This window comes from Haematobia irritans, chromosome 2 (assembly GCF_050003625.1).
Source record: "Haematobia irritans isolate KBUSLIRL chromosome 2, ASM5000362v1, whole genome shotgun sequence".
NCBI classification, from domain to species: Eukaryota; Metazoa; Arthropoda; class Insecta; order Diptera; family Muscidae; genus Haematobia; species Haematobia irritans.
Genome location: NC_134398.1, coordinates 36035264 through 36055542, shown reverse-complemented (window position 1 = coordinate 36055542; position 20279 = coordinate 36035264).

Genomic DNA, 20279 nt, shown 5'->3' with positions numbered 1-20279 from the left:
CGATGTGTTACAAACGGAATGACAAAGTTAATATACCCCCATCCTATGATGGAGGGTATAAAAAGACTACTATTATTTCGAAAAATTTTAAATTATAAATTTATTCCGTGCACCTTCAAAATCCCCATCTTCTTCATATCATATGGTATTAACTCCTCTTAATTGCTTTTTACAATTACACAAAGTTATCACATCCGTTTCCATTGCCCTTTTATCCAATGATTGGCATGGTGGACCAACAAAGAACCAATCATATTAAGATCATTATCAGCGATATTCAACATCATAAGGAAGCTTCACAACTGGAATCAACCACAATTGCCATATAAACAGCAAATAAACACAGAGGAAGCCCGACAAGCGGCTATTCAGACAGCAAACAACTGACACAACTGGCAGATTTATGATTTTCAACATGATGTACGTCTGTTAAACACCCATGTGATCGGTCGTCGTCGTCGTCGTTCTGGCCTATATGAAAGGAATTCATATGCGAGAAATCATCTCATGGCCAACGAGAAAAGGAGGAAGAATCATTTGCCCGGTTGGTTGGTTAGTTGGTAGGATGATTGGTTGCAGGCTTAGCTGGAGTTATGGTGGTAATAAATGATTCTTACCTTGCATATCACATCTCAGAAGCAACCAAGGGAGAAAGACTTGACTTGCAAAATATGGAATGCGTTACACTGAAAGTAATTTGTAGTATGTAGATATTTGATGGAGTTTTCGGACTTCGGTGAGAATAATTTTAAGAACTGTAAGTGAGGCCTAAAAAGAGGAAGAGTGTAAATTCTGATTATTTTTAAATTATCGTAAAATTTCAACTTGATCCAGAATATACGTGGGTGGTTCGATCTATGCTTTGTGTACAACAAAAACATAACAATTTATAATGCGTATCGCATTTCCACATTTTTGAAAGTAGTGCTCATGAAAACTTGTTCTAAGGTTGTTAAGGAAATAAAAAAAAATTGAGAAAAGTTTTTTATAGAAATAAGTTTTTCGGAAATTTTCTAGAGAAATAAAAATTTCCGAAAATTTTCTAGAGAAATAAATTTTCCGAAAGTTTTCTGGAGACATAAAAATTTTCGAACATAGAATAAGATTTTCCAAAAATTTTTGTAGAGAAATAAATTTTACGAAAATTTTCTATAGACATAAAATGTTCAGAAAATTTTCTAGAGAAATAAATTTTGCGAAAATTTTCTAGAAATAAAAATTTCCGAAAAATAAATTTTCCAAAAATTTTCTATAAAAATAAAATTTTCCAAAAATTTTCTATAAAAATAAAAAAATTTTTTAGAGAAATACATTTTCCGAAAATTTTATAGAAAAATAAAAATTTCCAAAAATTTCCTATAGAAATTATATTTTTCAAAAATTTTCTAGTGAAATAAAATTTTCCAGAAATTTTCTAGAGATATAAAAATTTCCAAAAAGTTCCTATAAACATTACATTTTCAAAAAATTTTCTAGAGAAATTACATTTTCAAAAAATTTTCTAGAGAAAAAAAATTTCTAGAGAAATAAAATTTTCCAGAAATTTTCTAGAGAAATAAATTTTCCGAAAAATTATTATAGAGATAAGTTTTTCGAAATTTTCCACAAATTTTCTATAGAAATAAAAATTTTCAAAAAATTTGTTATAGAAATAAATTTTTCCGAAAATTTTAGAAAAATAAAACTTTCCAAAAATTTTCTAAAGAAATAAATTTTCCCAAAATTTTCTAGAGAAATAAAAAATTTTCAAAAATTTCCCATAGAAATAAAAGTTTCCAAAAATTTCCTGTAGAAATTACATTTTCCAAAAATTTCCTATAGAAATTACATTTTCCAAAAATTTCTTATAAAAATTTGCAGAAATTTTCTAGAGAAATAAATTTTCCGAAATTTTTCCACAAATTTTCTACAGAAATAAAATTTTTAATTTTTTTTTATGTAAATAAAATTTTCTATAAAAATAAAATTACCAAAAATTTTCTAAAGAAATAAATTTTCCGAAAATTGTTCTAGAGAAATAAAAATTTCCAAAAATTTCCTATAGAAATTACATTTTCCAAAAATTTTCTAGAGAAATAAAAATTTCAAAAAATTTTCTATAGAAATAAAATTATCAAAAATTTTCTAAAGAAATAAATTTTCCGAAAATTTTCTACAAAAAAAAAATTTCCAAAAATTTCCTATAGAAATTACATTTTCCAAAAATTTTCTAGAGAAATAAAATTTTCCAGAAATTTTCTAGAAAAATAAAAATTTCCTATAGAAATTACATTTTCCAAAAATTTTCTAGAGAAATAAAATTTTCCAAAAATTTTCTAGAGAAATAAAATTATCAAAAATTTTCTACAGAAATAAATTTTCCGAAAATTTTCTAGAGAAATAACAATTTCCAAAAATTTCCTATAGAAATTACACTTTCCAAAAATTTTCTAGAGAAATAAAATTTTCCAGAAATTTTCTAGAGAAATAAAAATGTTCAAAAAATTTGTTATAGAAATAAAATTTCTATAGTAATAAATTTTTCCGAAAATTTTCGAAAAATGAAATTTTCCAAAAATTTTCTATAGAAATAAAATTATCAAAAATTTTCTAAAGAAATAAATTTTCTCAAAATTTCCTATAGAAATTACATTTTCCAAAAATTTTTTATTAAAAAAAAATTTCTATAGAAATAAAATTATCAAAGATTTTCTAAAGAAATAAATTTTCCGAACATTTTCTAGAGAAATAACAATTTCCAAAAATTTTCTATAGAAATAAAATTGTCAAAAATTTTCTAAAGAAATAAATTTTCCTAAAAATTTCTAGAGAAATAAAAATTTCCAAAAAGTTCCTATAGAAATTACATTTTCCAAAAATTTTCTAGAGAAATAAAATTTTCCAGAAATTTTCTAGAGAAATAAATTTTCCGAAAAGTTTTTATAGAGATAAGTTTTTCGAAATTTTCCACAAATTTTCTATAAAAATAAAAATGTTCAAAAAATTTGTTATAGAAATAAAATTTCTATAGAAATAAATTTTTCTGAAAATTTTAGAAAAATAAAATTTTCCAAAAATTTTCTATAGAAATAAAATTATCAAAAATTTTCTAAAGAAATAAATTTTCCCAAAATTTCCTATAGAAATTACATTTTCCAAAATTTTTTTATACAGTTTTCCAAACATTTTATAATAATTTTTTTATATAAAAAATTTTTCTATAAAAATTATCAAAAATTTTCTACAGAAATAAATTTTCCGAAAATTTTCTACAGAAATAAATTTTCCGAAAATTTTCTACAGAAATAAAAATTTCCTATAGAAATTACAATTTCCAAAAATTTTCTAGAGAAATAAAAATTTCCTAAAATTTTTTATAGAAATAAAATTATCAAAAATTTTCTAAAGAAATAAATTTTCCGAACATTTTCTAGAGAAATAACAATTTCCAAAAATTTCCTATAGAAATTACATTTTCAAAAATTTTTCTAGAGAAATAAAATTTTCCAGAAATATTCTAGAGAAATAAAAATTTCCAAAAATTTCCTATAAAAATTACATTTTCCAAAAATTTTCTAGAGAAATAAAATTGTTCAGAAATTTTCTAGAGAAATAAACATTTTTATAGAGATAACTTTTTCGAAATTTTCCACAAATTTTCTATAGAAATAAAAATTATCAAAAAATTTGTTATAGAAATAAAATTTCTATAGAAATAAATTTTTCCGAAAATTTTAGAAAAATAAAATTTTCCAAAAATTTTCACAAATAAAATTATTAAAAATTTTCTAAAGAAATAAATTTTCCGAAAATTTTCTAGAGAAATAAAATTTTCCAGAAATTTTCTAGAAAAATAAAAATTTCCAAAAATTTCCTATAGAAATAAAATTATCAAAAATTTTCTACAGAAATAAATTTTCCGAAAATTTTCTAGAGAAATAACAATTTCCAAAAATTTCCTATAGAAATTACATTTTCCAAAAATTTTCTAGAGAAATAAAATTTTCCAAAAATTTTCTAGAGAAATAAAAATTTCCTATAGAAATTACATTTTCCAAAAATTTCCTATAGAAATTACATTTTCCAAAAATTTCCTATAGAAATTACATTTTCCAAAAATTTCCTATAGAAATTACATTTTCAAAAAATTTTCTAGAGAAATAAAATTGTTCAAAAATTTTCTATAGAAATAAATTTTCCGAAAAATTTGTATAGAGATAAATTTTTCGAAATTTTCCACAAATTTTGTATAGAAATAAGAATTTTCAAAAAATTTGTTATAGAAATAAAATTTCTATAGAAATAAATTTTTCCGAAAATTTTAGAAAAATAAAATTTTCCAAAAATTTTCTACAGAAATAAATTTTCCCAAAATTTTCTACAGAAATAAAAATTTTCAAAAATTTCCTATAGAAATAAAATTTTCCAAAAATTTCCTGTAGAAATTACATTTTCCAAAAATTTCCTGAAATTTTATAATAATATTTTTTATATATATAAAATTTTCTATAGAAAAAAAAAATTATAAAAAAATTTCTATAGAAATGAATTTTCCCAAAATTTTCTAGAAAATAAAAATTTTCAAAAATTTTCTATAGAAATAAAACTTTCCAAAAATTTCCTGTAGAAATTACATTTTCCAAAAATTTCCTATAGAAATTACATTTTCCAAAAATTTCTTATAAAATTTTTCAGAAATTTTCTAGAGAAATAAATTTTCCGAAATTTTTCCACAAATTTTTTAAAAATATAAAATTTTTAACAATTTTTTTTTTATATAAATAAAATTTTCCCAACATTTTTCGATAAATATAAAAATTTTCCAAAATTTTTCTATAGAAATAAAAATTTCCCAAAATTTTTCTATAGAAATAAAATTTTCTATGGAAATGAATTTTTCAGAAAATTTTCTATAGAACTAAAATTTTGAGGAAATAAAATTTTCAGAAAATTTTCTAAAGAAAGAAGAAATTCAGAAAACATTCTATAAAACTAAAGTTTTCAGAAAGTTTTGTTTTTATAGAAATAAACACAAGAATATCCTAAGGAACTGCATGTGAGACCTAGAAAGAGGAGGAGTGTAATTTCTGATTATTTGTAAATTGTCGTAAGATTTCATCTTGATCCACAATATACGAGGGTGGTTTTATATGTACTTTGAGTATAACAAACACATCCCAATTTATATTCCGTGTCCCATTGGCATATTTTAGATCGTAGTGCTCATAAAAACTTGGTCTAAAGTTGTTATCTGTAAGTCATTACAGATAAATGAAATAAAATTTTCAGAAAAGCTTTCAATAGAAATAAATGTTCCGAAAATTTTCTATAGAAATTAAATTTTCCACAAATTTTCTAGAGAAATAAATGTTCCAAAAACTTTCTAGAGAAATAAGTTTTCCTAAAATTTTCTAGAGAAATAAAATTTTCGAAAAATTTCTAGAGAAATAAAAATTTCCGAAAATTTTCTAGAGAAATAAATTTTCCAAAAATTTTCTAGAGAAATAATTTTTCCGAAAATTTTCTAGAGAAATACATTTTTTTCCAAAATTTTCCAGAGAAATAAAGTTTTCCAAAATGTTTCTATAGAAATACATTTTTTTCCAAAATTTCTATGGAGATGAATTTTTCAGAAAATTTTCTATAGAATTAAAATTTTGAGGAAGTAAATCTTGATCCAAAATACACGAGGGTGGTTCGATATGTACTTTGAGTACATATCATTTATTTTCTATAGAAATAAAATTTTCAGAAAATTTTCTAGAGAAATAAAATTTTCTGCAGAAATAAATTTTCCGAAAATTTTCTATGGAAATAAAATTTTCCCAAAATTTTTCTACAGAAATAATTTTTTTTCGAAAATTTTCTATGGAGATGAATTTTTCAGAATTTTCAGAAAATTTTCTAGAGAAATAAAATTTTCTGCAGAAATAAATTTTCCGAAAATTTTCTATGGAAATAAAATTTTTCCACATTTTTTCTACAGAAATAAATATTTTTCGAAAATTTTCTATGGAGATGAATTTTTCAGAAAATTTTCTATAGAACTAAAATTTTGAGGAAATAAAATTTTCAGAAATTTTTATTGTTATCATCTTGATCTAAATAAATTAAAATACATTTTTCAGAAAATTTTCTAGAGAAAGAAATTTTCCGAAAATTTTCTAGAGAAATACATTTTCCCAAAATTTTTCTATCGTAATAATTTTTTTCGAAAATTTTCTATAGAACTAAAATTTTGAGGAAATAAAATTTTCAGAAATTTTTTAATTTTAAGTTTAATTTTTTTCTAGAGAAATAAAAATTTTCAAAAATTTCCTGTAGAAATAAAATTTTCCAAAAATTTTCTGTAGAATTACATTTTCCAAAAATTTTTTATAAAATTTTCCAGAAATTTTCTAGAGAAATAAATTTTCCGAAATTATTAAAATTTTGAGGAAATAAAATTTTCAGAAATGTTTAATTTTAATTTTAAGTTTAATTTTTAATTTGAATTTTTCTAAGAATTTTTTTTCGGGTGTGTCATCTTCTAGCCTCCCCTAGCATTCACATCGTATGCATTCACTTCGCTGACTTTTTGATGCATTTCATGGGGCGTTTTTGAGACTGACAGACAGATATTCGCATTCGAGATACATTCATTCATGGAGCGTAAAAAATCATTATTCGTTCGTTTGGTCGTACGTATAATGGTATATTTTTATGAAAGATGGCTGGCTGAATGGCCAACCCGTTGGCATTATTGGTAAATGTTTCTTTTCTGTTTCGCTTATTTCTTTCGCCCCCTCCCCTCATTTAGGCCATACACTATGTGTGTCGGTTGGTCGGCAGTGTTAAAGAATGTCAGAAATGGGAAAAAATGAAGGAAAAACCATAACAGCTACATACATATGAATTATTAATTTCTGACAGTTAAATATGAAGGAAATCGCACGGTGGAAAAAAAGTAATTAAATACTCAGCGCGGTACTCGTTGCCATTGTGTCCAGTCGTTTTCACTAAAGTTGTATGGTGACTGCAAAACACACATCTTGGATGTTTATATGAATGTTGTGTAAATGACTACGATTATCCATTTTCGTTTTGTTCAAATTAATGTTGAATGATAAAAATAAACGGTGAAATTAAAAGGGGTCTTATGTGATGTACGTCTTGATTTGAAAGTTGCACGCCATCACAAATTTCCAGAGAACATATTTCGAAGAAAAATCTTTGAAAACCTTTTCCACAGAAATAAAATTTTTCCGAAAAATTTTCTATAGAAATAAAGTTTTCAGAAAATTTTCTTTAGAAATGTTCCAACTGTATTTAAAAATTTAAAAAATTTTAAGTTATTGCTGAACGGCGCAAACATATGATTTTTATATGTGTGACCCCAAAATAATTTTTTCTTGTAAAGTGAAAAAAAAAAAACAAGTATATACGGCCGTAAGTTCGGCCAGGCCGAATCTTATGTACACTCCGCTATGGATGGCGTAGAAACTTCTACTAAAGACTGTCATCCACAATCCACGTCTACACATCGGCTTCTAAATTGCAAGTTAGTCCATACGTGGTATATATTAATTAATTAATTCAGTTCTTGGCCGATATATGGTATATAGGGAAGTATACAAATAATTACTAACGTATATTTATATGGAGGCTATATAAATACAATTATGAACCGATATGGACAATAAGGTTTATCTGGGGGCTATATATAACTATTGAGTGACATCGGCCATATACTAGCACAATGCACCAAAGTTTACCTGCATCGGATGAATTTTGCTCCTCCAAGAGGCTCCGGAGCTCATATCAGGGGATTGGTTTATATGGGGGCTATACGTCACAGTGGTCCGATATGGCCCATTTGCAATACCATACGGCAAATACTTGTGCCGATATTGTTCCAGTCGATTGCTTATTTCGTTCGAAAGTTAGCGTGATTCCAAAAGACGGACCTACGGACGGACGGACATGCTTAGATCGACTCAGAATTTCCCCACGACCCAGAATATATATGCTTTATGGGGTTTTAGAGCAATATTTCGATGTGTTATAAACGGAATGACAAAGTTAGTATATCCCCCATCCTATGGTTAAGGGTATAATAATAAGAAACAAATCTCTAAAACATTGTCGGATGCCCATTAAAAGTAATGACTGCGGAAGAACTTTCAATTCACAAGTTTGAAACCAAATTGAAACCAAGCCCTTTTAATTTCTATAGAAACTGTTTTTGTTTTGGAGAAAATTTTGCGATAGATATGAATTTTTCAGAATATTTTCCATAGAACTGATATCCTCAGAAGACATACAAATAAAATTTAGATTTTAGAAAATTTTCCATAGAGATACAATTTTGTGAAAATTTTCTATAAAAACAACTTTTTCAGAAAATTTTCTAAAGCAATAGAATTTTCAGAAAGTTTTCTACAGATCTAAAATTTTTGAGATTATTTTCTATAGAAATTAAATTTTCAGAAAATTTTCTATAAAAATAAAATTTTCAGAAAAATTTCTATAGAAATAAAAAATTTTTAAAATTTTCTATAGAAATAAAATTTTGAGAAAATTTTCTATAGAAATAAAATTTTCAGAAAATTTTCTATAGAAAATAAAATTTCAGAAAATTATATCTATAGAAATACAATTTTCAGAAAATTCTCTCTAGAAATAGATAAAAAAATAAAATTCAACAAATACAAATAAAATTTTGTTTTCTTTGTTATCGTTGGTTTATTCGAAATCATTATTGTTGTTTTGATTGCAGCTTAAAACCATGTGTTATCTGTTACTTAACCAACAGAGGAAAAGTATTTGGACATAGCCCTGTAGACTGCAAGATTGTTGGATTGACGACCGTTTCGGAATTACCACATTCCTCATCAACATTCTCTACTTGCAACAAAACTATCAACCAATTGTCAGAATAAATCTGAGTATAAATAAAATGTTCAGAACATTTTCTATAGAAATAAAATTTTTAAGAAAATTTTCTATAGAAATACAATTTTCAGAAAATTTTCTATAGAAATACAATATTCAGAAAATTTTCTATTGAAATACAATTTTCAGAAAATTGTCTATAGAAAATAAAATTTCAGGAAATTATATCTATATAAATAAAATTTTCAGAAAATTCTCACCAAAAATAAAATTTTCAGAAAATTTGCTATAGAAATATAATTTTTAGAAAATTTTCTATAGAAATAAAATGTTCTATATAAATAAAATTTTCTATAGAAATTAAATTTTCAGAAAATTTTCCATAGAAATAAAATTACAGAAAATTTTCAGAAAATTTCCACAGACAACAAATTTTCAGAAAATTTTCTATAGAAATAAAATTTTTGAAAAATTTTAAATAGTAATAAAAATTTCGATAGAACTAAAATCGTGTGAAAATTTTGTATAGAAATAGAATTTTTTATAGAAATAAAATTTTCAGAAAATTTCTATAGAAAGAAAATTTTCCAAATATGTTCTACAAAAATCCAAAAATTTATAGAAACCAAGTTTTAACAAATTTTCTGTAGAAATAAAATTTTCCTAAAAAGATTCAAAAAAAAAAAAAAATCAGAAAATTTTCTATAGAAATAAAATTTTCAGAAATTTTTCTATATAAATAAAATTTTTTATAGAAATTTAATTTTCAGAAAATTTTCCATAGAAATAAAATTTTCAGAAAATTTCCACAGACATCAAATTTTCAGAAAATTTTCTATAGAAATAAAACTAATAAAACTTTCGATAGAACTAAGATCCTCAAAAAATTTTAGAAATAAAATTATTTATAGAAATAAAATGTTCAGAAAATTTTTAATAGAATATGTTCTATAAAATATGTTCTATAAAAATCAAAATGTTCAGAAAAAAATGTATAGGAACCAAGTTTTAACAAAATTTTCTGTAGAAATAAAATTTTCCGAAAAATATTCTCTAAAAAAAATTCAGAAAGTTTTTTTTATTTTCAGAAAATTTGCTATAGAAATAAAATTTTAAGAAAATTTTCTATATAAATAAAATTTTCTATAGAAATTAAATTTTCAGAAAGTTTTCCATAGAAATAAAAGTTTCAGAAAATTTCCACAGATATCAAATTTTCAGAAAATTTTCTATATAAATAAAACTAATAAAATTTTCGATAGAACTAAAATCCTCAAAAAATTTGGTATAGAAATAAAATTTTTTATAGAAATAAAATTTTCAGAAAATTTTTAATAGAAATAAAATTTTCCGAATATGTTCTACAAAAAACAAAAAGTTCAGAAAAAAATTTATAGGAACCAAGTTTTAACAAAATTTTCTGTAGAAATTAAATTTCCCGAAAAATATTCTATAAAAAAATTTTTCAGAAAGTTTTTTATTTTCAGAAAATTTGCTAAAGAAACAAAATTTTCAGACAATTTTCTATATAAATAAAATTTTTTATAGAAATTTAATTTTCAGAAAATTTTCTATAGAAATAAAATTTTCAGAAAATTTCCACAGGAATAAAATTTTCAGAAAATTTTCTATAGAAATAAAATTTTTGAAAAATTTTAAATAGTAATAAAATTTTCGATAGAACTAAATTCCTCAGAAAATTTGGTATAGAAATAAATTTTTTTATAGAAATAAAGTATGTGTGTGCGAATATGTTCTATAAAAATCAAAATGTTCAGAAAAAAAATTTATAGGAACCAAGTTTTAATAAAATTTTCTGTAGAAATAAAATTTTCCGAAAAATATTCTATAACAAAAATTTTTCAGAAAGTTTTTTATTTTCAGAAAATTTGCTAAAGAAATAATATTTTCTATAGAAATAAAATTTTCAGAAAATTTTCTATATAAATAAAATTTTCTATAGAAATTAAATTTTCAGAAATTTATCCATGGAAATAAAATTTTCAGAAAATTTCCACAGAAATAAAATTTTCAAAAAATTTTCTATAGAAATAAAATTTTCAAAAATTTTATATAGTAATAAAATTTTCGATAAAACTAAGATCCTCAGAAAATTTGGTATAGAAACAAAATTTGCAGAAAATTTTCTAGAGAAATAAAATTTTCCGAATATGTTCTATAAAAATCACAACATTCAGAAAAAATTAAAAAAAAAAATATATTGAAACCAAGTTTTAACAAAATTTTCTGTAGAAATAAAATTTTCCGAATATATTCTATAAAAAAAAAAATTCGGAAAGATTTTTATTGAAACATAATAAGTGAAATAGTGAATAAGTGAAATCGGTCTATATGGAGGCCTTACAAAATGGACCGATAAAACTAATCATATACACTTTGTTATGGGTCTAAAATGCCAGTATATTTTCAATTTGTGGCAAATCGGATAAAAACTACATTTTCTAGAAACCCTAGGAGTTAAATCGGGAGTTCGGTGTAATGGGGGCTATACCAAAACATGGAAGGATACACACAGTATTCAGCACATCTAATTGTAGTTCTAGAATCTAGACCCCAAATCGGAGGGCCGGTTTATAAGGGGGCTACATCAAAAACTGTACCGATACTCAATATATTCGGCACACCTCTTTATGGTCCTAGAATACCTCTATATTTCCAATTTCAGGCAAATTGGGTAAAAACTACGGATTCTAAAAGCCCAAGAAGTAAAATCGGGAGACCGGTCTATATGGGGCTATATCAAAACATGGACCGATAATCACAATTTTCGGCACATCTTTTTATTTTCCTAGAATACCTCTAGATTTCCAATTTCAGGCAAATAGGGTAAAAACTACGGATTCTAGAAGCCCAAGAAGTAAAATCGGGAGATCGGTCTATATGGGGGCTATATTAAAACATTCACCGATAATCACCATTTTCCGCACATCTCTTTATTTTCCTAGAATACCTCTAGATTTCCAATTTCAGGCAAATAGGGTAAAAACTACGGATTCTAGAAGCCCAAGAAGTAAAATAGGGAGATCGGTCTATATAGGGGCTATATCAAAACATGGACCGATAGTCACAATTTTCGGCACACCTCTTTATGGTCCTAGAATACCTCTAGATTTCAAATTTTAGGTAAATTGGATTAAAACTACGGATTCTAGAAGCGCAAGAAGTAAAATCGGGAGATCGGTCTATATGGGGGCTATATCAAAACATGGATCGATACTCGCCATTTTCGGCACACCTCTTTATGGTCCTAGAGTACGTCTAGATTTCATATTTTAGGTAAATTGGATTAAAACTACGGTTTCTAGAAGCCCAAGAAGTAAAATCGGGAGATCGGTCTATATCAAAACATGGACCGATAGGCACTATTTTCGGGACACTTTTTAGTGGTCCTAAAATACCTCTAGATTTCCAATTTCAGGCAAATTGGATAAAAACTACAGTTTTTATAAGCCCAAGACCCCAAATCGTGAGGTCGGTTTATATGGAGACTATATCAAAACTTGGACTGATATAGCCCATCTTCGAACTTGACCTGCCTGCAAACAAAAGACGAATCTGTGCCCAATTTCAGGACGATAGCGCCATTATTGAAGGCTGTAGCGTGATTACAATACAGACAGACGGACATGCTTATATCGTTTTAGAATTTCTACCTGATCAAGAATATATATACTTTATATAGTCGGAAATCGATGTTTCGATGTGTTACAAACGGAATGACAAACTTATTATACCCCCATCACCATTCTATGGTGGTGGGTATCAAAATATAAATAAAATGCAGTATTTTATGGGATTTTATTATTCAATTCGGTCATGATGCTTTAAAGTTGGGTGATACAACCAAATGAAGAAGGGAGCAACGACCAATTTCATCGTCTGACACAACCAACTCCATATACTCGTATAGTAATATTAGTTGGGTTTCCCATCATTCGATTGAGTCGACCGAATTTGTTGGGTGTCACAACTGCCAACTTGTAGTTGCTACAACTGCCAAAAGAAGGTTGGCAATAAATTCGATTCCTCTGTATTCTCTGTGTACGGAATTTGAAGAGGATCAGTTGGTAAATACGCCTATTATGACCAGAACGGAAGACCTTATGCCAAATTTGGGGACGATCGGACTTAAACTGTGACCTGTAATTTGCACACAAAAATACATGAACTGACAGACGGGCATAGCTAAATCGACTCAGAATTCAATTCTAAGACGATCGGTATAGTAAACGATGGGTCTCTGACTTTTTCTTCTTGGCGTTACATAAAAATGCACAAACTTATTATACACTGTACCATAGTAGTGGGGAAGGGTATAAAAATTGTAGACAATTTTTTATATTTATATTATATATATTATATTAGTTTTTTATTTATTTTTTTTCTAAGGTATAAATATTTCTGAAAAATTTTATAGAAATAAAAGTTTCAGAAAACTGTCTAAAAAATAACATTGTCTATTGAAATAAAATTTTCCAAAAATTTTTATATAGAAAATATGTTCAGAAAATTTTCTGTATAAATAAAATTTTCAGAAAATTTTCTATAGAAATAAAATTTTCAGAAAATTTTCTATAGAAATACATGTATAGAAAATTTTGCATAGTAATAAAATGTTGAGAAAATTTTCAGATAATATTCTATAGAAATACAATTTTCTATAGAAATAAACAAGTATATACAGCACTAAGTTCGGCCGGGCCGAATCTTAAATACCCACCACCATCAACCAAATATTAGGGTTTCCTTTGAAATTTCAGGAGGGCTTGAGGACTTGAGGATATTCCCGAAGATAAATTTAAAGATTTCACCTATGAGGACTATATCAGGTTCTGGATTAATAAGAACCATTTTTGTTTGAGTTTTAAAGGAATCATCTCTTGCAAGTGTGCAAGAAAATTATAAAATAAAGTCTTGAAAAGTAAAATCTGGAAATTTTACATTGAGTTTCAAGCAATTTTCATGATCAGTGCGCCTTCTACACCCTCAAGAAGTGAAGTCGGTCTATATGGTGGCATTACCAAATAGATCGATAAAAACTTAATCCGATACACGTTTTTGTGAGCATAAATACCAGAATATTTACAATTTCAGGCAAATCAGATAAAAACTACGGTTTCTAGAAACCCAAGGAGTTAAATCGGGAGATCGTTCTTATGGGGGCTATACTAAAATATGGACCGATACTCACCGTTTTCGGCACACCTCTTTATGACCCGAAAATACCTCTAGATTTCCAATTTCAGGCAAATAGGATAAAAACTTCGGATTCTAGAAGCCCAAGAAGTAAAATCTTGAAATCGGTCTATATGGGGGCTATACCAAAAAAATGGACCGTTACTCACCATTTTCGGCACACCTCTTTATGGTCCTAAAATACCTCTAGATTTCCAATTTCAGACAAATTGGATAAAAACTACGGTTTCTATAAGCCCAAGACCCCAAATCGGGAGGTCGGTTTATATGGGGACCATACCAAAACATGGACCGATACTCACAGTTTTTGGCACACGTATTTTTGGTCCTACAATACCTCTAGATTTCCAATTTCAGGTAAATTGAATAAAAACTGCGGTTTCTATAATCCCAAGAAGTAAAATCGGGAGATCGGTCTATATGGGGGCTATACCAAAATATGGATCGATACTCACAATTTTTGGCACACGTATTTGTGGTCCTACAATACTTCTAGATTTCCAATTTCAGGTAAATTGAATAAAAACTGCGGTTTCTATAAGCCCAAGAAATAAAATCGGGAGATCGGTCTATATGGGCGCTATACCAAAACATGGACCGATAATCACCATTTTTGGCACACGTATTTGTGGTCCTACAATACCTCTAGATTTCAAATTTCATGTAAATTGAATAAAAACTGCGGTTTCTATAAGCCCAAGAAGTAAAATCGGGAGATCGGTCTATATGGGGGCTATACCAAAACATGGACCGATAATCACCATTTTTGGTACACCTCTTTATGGTCATAAAATACCTCTAGGTTTCAAATTTCAGGCAAATTGGATAAAAACTACGATTTCTTTAAGCCCAAGACCCCAAATCGGGAGGTCGGTTTATATGGGGACTATATCAAAACCTGGACCGATATAACCCATCTTCAAACTTGACCTGCCTGCAGACAAAAGACGAGTTTGTGCAAAATTTCAGTACGATTGCTTCATTATTGAAGACTGTAGCGTGATTACAACAGACAGACAGACAGACAGACAGACGGACAGACGGACATCGTTATATCGTCTTAGAATTTCTCCCTGATCAAGAATATATATACATTATATAGTCGGAAATCGGTATTTCGATGTGTTACAAACGGAATGACAAACTTATTATACCCCCGTCACCATTCTATGGTGGTGGGTATAAAAAAAAAATTGCCGAAAATTGTCTGTAGAAATAAAATGTTCAGAAAATTTGCTGCAGAAATAAAATTTGGTGCAAATTTTCTATAGGAATAAAATATTCCGAAAATTTTCTAATGAAATGAAATTTTGAGAAAATTTTCTCTAAATTTTAATTAAATGCGAAATTTTGTGTATGAAAATTTAAATTCTTTGATCCCTTCTCATGCCAATGTATCACTTTTATTTGCTGAATGTGTTTCTGACATCCATTAAGGAAAAAGAATGGCTACAGAAGAATTACATTTAGGATGCATGCTCACATCGTCTGTTCCCCTTTCTCATTTGTGGACCTGGTATGCAGTGCAATCTAAACTAAATAACATGCATTAATTCCATGTCATATCCAAATTCCATTAACATTGCACCTTTGATGAAACTCCAACTGGTGAAGTGAAGCAACCCATAATGGCAACCTGGGTGATTTATACGATTCAATCTGGAAATCTTTTTGATACAATAAACTGTATTTAATGGCATATATTTCATAACAGACAAAACCATATTTTTAACACATATCGAAAATTTGTGAAAAGGATACTATGGGGCAGATAGATGGAGTTCAGAGTTATGAGTAGACTATGCAGACAATCCAATACGAATGCACCAAATAAATGGACACAAATGATGTTGATAGAGAAGCCGAAAGGGGAACTGGCATATTTGGAATTCAAATAAATTTATAGGCCATACTTTATTGCCAGAATTAGTTTAAGTTAATTAAATATAATTAACAAAATTTAATTTCATTCAAACATGTATAAGGTATCCGAGGACTTTTTGTGATACGAGAGGAATTCTTACTCCTTCGTCGACAAGTGTATAATGAAGACCCATTTTGGCATCCCTAAATATCACCAAAGACAATCACAACAACATCATCGATGCTGTGGCAATAAATGATGGACGAATGCGAACTGCTTTATAATTATGCGATTTGTTATATGAGATTTTTAAGACATGATTGTGGTAAATGTTGCTGTTGAATTATTCCATGCCATTCCATTTGATTCGATTCAATTTTTGTCTGTCCATCTGTCTGTTTGGTCTGTTGTGCTTTGACTCTCCTCAGTTCAGTCCCTGGCAGGCCATTTACTCTTCATGCAAAAACCTCAGATAGATGGAATGTATTTTTGGTGTTGTGTACAGAGCTTTAAGCCTGAGGCAGACAGACAAATGAAACGAAATGAATATGATTTAAAATCCGATTTCAAAAGTGGCATTTCAAAACGATTTATATGTATATGCTAGACATATGGATGGGCACAGGGTGGATGGAAGCCATCTTGATACGAGAGTTCATGTTAGCAGTACCGGAAATCGGAACTTTAACAAATTCTGTAGAATTTTCTTTTCATGGAATACACTATTAGAAGCCTCTAACTGGATAGACGGATTGAGAGGAAAGTCTCTAAGGCCAAGGATATTCCGACGTGCCTTGCATTTTTCTCGTCATCGGGGAGATCTAGCGCACATGTATCTATTGCCCCAAGTAAAATTTGCTGGCGAAGCTAACTGACCAGGGAACTGCTAGCTTATTTCTCAATGTAATGTAACTAATGCTCAGGTAACAGTACTGGCGGAGTTAATTCGGCAATGCAACATATGGCTTCTTTTCCAGGCTGTGATCACGTTTGCCACTCGAAACCATAATAATCTACCAAAATTGGAAGAAAATTTTACCAAAAAACTACCAAGCAAACATTTTATTTCTATAGAAAATTTTTGTCACAATTTTATTTCTATACAAAATTTTGTCATTTATATAGAAAAATTTGTCAAAATTTTATTTCTATAGAAAAATTTTGTTAAAATTTTATTTCTTTAGAAAATTTTGTAAAAAAATTTTTTCTATAGAAAATTTTGTCAAAATTTTATTTCTATAGGAAATTTTGTCAAAATTTTATTTCTATAGAAAACATTTTATCAACATTTTTTTTTTATTTTATTTCTATAGACAATTTTGTCAAACTTTTATTCCATAGAAAATTTTGTCAATTTTTTTTCTATAGAAAATTTTGACAAAATTTTTTTCTATAGAAAATTCTGTCGAAATTTTATTTCTATAGAAAACATTTTATTAAAAAATTTTTTTTTTATTTCTATAGAATTTTTTGTCAAAAATTTTTTCTATAGAAAACTTTGTCAAAATTTCATTCTGCATAAAATTTTGTCAATTTTTTTTCTACAGAACATTTTTTCAAAATTTCAAAATTTCATTTCTTAGAAAACATTTCATCAAAAGTTTTTTATTTTTTTATTTTATTTTTATAGATACTTTTGTCAAAATTTTTTTCTTAGAAAATTTTGTCAAAATTTTATTCTATAGAAAATTTTGTCAAAATTTGTTTCTGTAGAAAATTTTGTCAAAATTTTATTTCTATAGAAAATTTTGTAAAAATTTTATTTCTATAGATAATTTTGTGAAACTTTTTTTTCTATAGAAAATTTTGTCAACATTTTGTTCTATAGAAAAATTTTGTAAAAATTTTATTCTATAGAAAATTTTGTCAGTTTTTTTTCTAGAGAAAATTTTGTGAAAATTTTTTTTCTATAGAAAATTTTGTCAACATTTTTCTCTATAGAAAATTTTGTAAAAATTTTATTTCTATAGAAAATTTTGTCAAAATTTTATTTCTATAGAAATTTTTGTAAAAATTTTATTTCTATAGAAAAAATTTTATCAAAAAAAATTTATTTTATTTCTATAGAAACTTTTCTCAAAATTTTTTTCTATAGAAAATTTTGTCAAAATTTTATTCTATAGAAAATTTTGTCAAAATTTTATTCTATAGAAAATTTTGTCAAAATTTGTTTCTGTGGAAAATTTTGTCAAAATTTTATTTCTATAGAAAATTTTGTAAAAATTTTATTTCTATAGATAATTTTGTGAAACTTTTTTTTTTCTATGGAAAATTTTGTCAACATTTTGTTCTATAGAAAAATGTTGTCAAAATGTTATTTCTATAGAAATTTTTGTCAAAATTTTATTTCTATAGAAAATTTTGTAAATTTTTTTTCTATAGAAAATTTTGTGAACATTTTTTTTCTATAGAAAATTTTGTAAATTTTGTTCTATAGAAAATTTTATAAAAATTTTATTTCTATAGAAAATTTTGTCAAAATATTATTTCTATAGAAAAAATTTATCAAAAATTTTTTTATTTTATTTCTATAGAAACTTTTGTCAAAAATTTTTTTATAGAAAATTTTGTCAAAATTTTTATTTCTATAGAAAATTTGAAAAATTTTTATTTCTATAGAAAATTTTGTAAAATTTTTATTTCTATAGAAAATTTTGTTAATTTTTTTTCTTTAGAAAATTTTGTCAAAATTTTATTTCTATAGAAAAAATTTTATCAAGTTTTTTTATTTCTATAGCAACTTTTGTCAAAAATTTTATTTTATTTCTATAGGAAAAATTTTATCAAAAGTTCTTTTTAATTTTATTTCTATAGAAACTTTTGTAAAAAAATTTTCCTATAGAAAACGTTGTCAAAATTTTATTTCTATAGACAATTTTGTCAAAATTTTTTTCTATGGAAAATTCTGTCAAAATTTTATTTCTATAGTAAATGTTGTCAAAATTTTATTTCTATAGAAAACATTTTATCAAAAGTTTTTTATTTTATTTCTATAGAATCTTTTGTCAAAATTTTTTTCTATAGAAAATTTTGTCAAAATTTTATTCTATAGAAAATGTTGTCAGTTTTTTTCTATAGAAAATTTTGTCAACATTTTTTTCTATAGAAACTTTTCTCAAAATTTTTTTCTATAGAAAATTTTGTCAAAATTTTATTCTATAGAAAATTTTGTCAAAATTTGTTTCTGTAGAAAATTTTGTCAAAATTTTATTTCTATAGAAAATTTTGTAAAAATTTTATTTCTATAGATAATTTTGTGAAAATTTTTTTTCTATAGAAAATTTTGTCAACATTTTTTTCTATAGAAAATTTTGTCACAATTTTATTTCTATAGAAAATTTTGTCAAAATTTTATTTCTATAGAAATTTTTGTCAAAATTTTATTTTAATAGAAAATTTTGTCAAAATTTTATTTTAATAGAAAATTTTGTCAAAATTTTATTTAATTTTATTTAAGTTCCGCAAACGCCTTGGAAAAGAAAAGGCAAATTATTAGAGAAAGATCACAAACTTGGTTTAAGGAGTCGCGAACAGAGAAATCACACTACCTTAGTTTAAGGGCGGAAGTAAATCCAAACACCTATAGGAAAGCTTGGATTCGAGTCGCCCTTACGACTAGAGATATCTCGCATCTCTAAGTCGAGGTTAGAAGCAAAGGTATGAGACTGGAGGGTTTCGTCTTCTCTAGGTACCGTAGCTGGGGGCAGTAGAAAAGGGCTAGGTACTAGAAAGCCCATTGCTTCTCTAGTTCTAGGATAGAAATAAAGCCTTGCGGCTAGAGAGATCGCACATCATCCTCATTCCTAAGGGAATCGAGTGCATATATATCAGGGATGGAAGCAAAGGACTCACAACTAGAACGATCATCCTCTTCTAGTCGTCTCGTTTCCGTTAGCCTCTATGTTACGGAGTTTTTCATCCAGCATCTAGAGAAAGATCAGTGTAAGGAGCCGCCAACAGAGAAATCACACTGCTCTAGATTAAGGAGGAAAATAAAGAAAAGGAAAGACTCGGATTCGGATAGCGGATAGACAGATCGAATGGATAGACTGGACAGTTCGAATGGATAGACTGGACAGTTTGCGTCGCTCTAAGTGCCGTAGTTGCGGGCGGTAGCAAGGTGCTCGGGAGTAGAGTCCTTTGATTCTCAAGTTAAAGGACAGAAACAAACCCTTGCGGCTGAAGTTGCAAAGAACTCGAGACTAGAGAAATTCTATTTCCAAATGGCACAGCTGTAGAGGCCTTGGGACTTTAAAGATATCACTTCCTTCTCTAGTTGTAGGATGGAAATAAAGCCTTGAGACTAGAGACATCGAGTACATACATATACGTTAGGGATGGAAGC